The following is a 2,230-nucleotide window of genomic DNA, read 5'->3' on the forward strand; positions in this document are numbered from 1 at the left end:
TCTCTCTGTTTCTCTCTCTCTCTCTCTCTCTCTCTCTCTCTCTCTCTCTCTCTCTCTCTGTCTCTTCTTCCCTCCCTCCATCCCTTCTGTGTAGCCAGTGTACCTTTAAATCCCCCTAAGAAATTTACTTTAAAGAGAGTATAGCAATAATTGATATGACATTAGAAACAGTACACATTTAGAAGACCAACATGACAGGTATTTCAAGCATGGTTTTAGTATTACACATTGCTGTCCTCAGTGTAGTTGCTTAGTTAGCAGATATCAACATAGAGAGTTAGTCAGGGTGAGAATTCTACTCATTAACTGCTATTTTCAAAAACCTGATGGAAATTCTTAGGACTATTGCCTCATCCAACTTGTATATATACATGTATGGTTTTGCCCCTACCTTATTTCCTAACTTTTTTCCTTTCTTTCTCTTTGTTGTTTAATCCTTAAGTTTTGTTTCTTTCCATTTGACTACATCTGTTATACCTTTCAGTTTTTATTTCTTCTTTTCAGTTCTTACACTAGGGAGACAATACGATATTTACACATGGGGGTCTGGCTTATTTCACTTATGAGTATAGCCTCAAGTTGCATCTACTTACCTATGAATGATTTGAGTTTGTTTTCTTTATAGCTGAGTAATACTCCATTGTATAAAAATACCACATATTTTCATCCATTACTCAGGTGACAGGCATTTTTAAAAAAGGTAATAAAAGAAAATGAGAGCCAAGAACAAAAATTTAAGAACTTTTGAAAGCATGTGGTAATATTTAATCATAAGTCCCATCTTGCATAACTATATCTGTTAATCTGAACAACAGATTTGATGATAAAAATAGATAATATATCAATGACTGTTAATCAACTATTCTTTTTTTTTGTGGAAACAGGGATTGAACTTAGGTCTTTGCATTTGCCAGGCAAGTGCTTATTCTACTGAGCTATCTTTCTGGCCCTCAGCTATTCTTGTTTTAAAAATCTGTAACACATGTATTGTTACATGTTATCCTGGTTCTGTCTTTGCTTTTGTTTTTCTTGCTCTTTGTTTTTACTCTTCAAAATAAAAGAGAATTATAATTTAAAAAATAAATCCTTCTAAGGGCACAGAGACCTTGTTATTAATAATTGTTTTATATGCTACCCACCATACTATTGTTTATGTCTATATTTCCTTCATATTACAGGATGTGAAACATAATCCATGATTCCTAAATGTTCATAGCTGATTGGAATTAAGGGATGGATCCTGGTCATTAACTTCAACACCAGCTGGCCAATTTGAGTTGTGATGACTATTGAAAGGAATCTAAAATACAAGATGCTGATAAAATCTGATTGTAAATATATATTGAATATAAATCTTTCCTCCAGTAATAATTTTTTTGAAAAGCCCAGGGAATCTATGTTCCCAGAACTAAGGAAATTTATGTTCTTTTCATTGTCTTATCAACCCAGTCAGGGATAAATGATGTGCTGTTTGGAGATGGGGTTTGGATGCAATTACTGGGGGTGGGGGCCATCCTATTCCTTAGGCAACCAGGGATTGTGGCTCTTGAGGGGAAATGGCCACCTAAACTGGTGCCCTCCACTGACCAGGCCAACATAAACATGGCTGGGAACAGGGCAGTTTTTATGGTCCTTGGTCCCTGGAGACTTTGTTTCACTGGGAAAGATCTTCTCACTATGGTGACTGCTTGCCTAGGACTCCCAATTTTAGAGGACTCTTAGCAGGAGCCGGTTGGGTTAGCTGCTTCAGTCCCCGCATGCCCAGAGACATATAAGGAGCTTTGCTTGATATTGGGATCCAAAATGCAAATACTCTCCTAAGACTCTGGTCTGTGATATAAGGATAAGCAGGGGCCATAGCCCTCCTGAAAGTTTACCAGCTTCTGACGTGTAGGCACGTTTACCTGAGACAACTTTAGAGACTCTTCTTCCTGTTAGGCTTCCTGCCCCAGTGTGCAGATCACTTATCATTCCCACTCCATCTCCTTCAGCGGGAATTCTTTTTTCTTTTTCTCATATACCAACCTTAGTCCTAGAGAGAGAGAGAAGAGGAAGAGGAAGAAGAAGGGGAAAGAGAAGGAGGTAGAGGGGGAGCAGGAGGAGGAAAAGGAGAAGGCGAAGGTGAAGGCGAAGGCGAAGACGAAGACGAAGAAAAGAAGAAGAAGAAGAAGAAGAAGAAGAAGAAGAAGAAGAAGAAGAAGAAGAAGAAGAAGAAGAAGAAGAAGAAGAA

Source organism: Octodon degus, unplaced genomic scaffold, assembly GCF_000260255.1.
Source record: "Octodon degus isolate 3935 unplaced genomic scaffold, OctDeg1.0 scaffold00146, whole genome shotgun sequence".
Lineage (NCBI taxonomy): Eukaryota > Metazoa > Chordata > Mammalia > Rodentia > Octodontidae > Octodon > Octodon degus.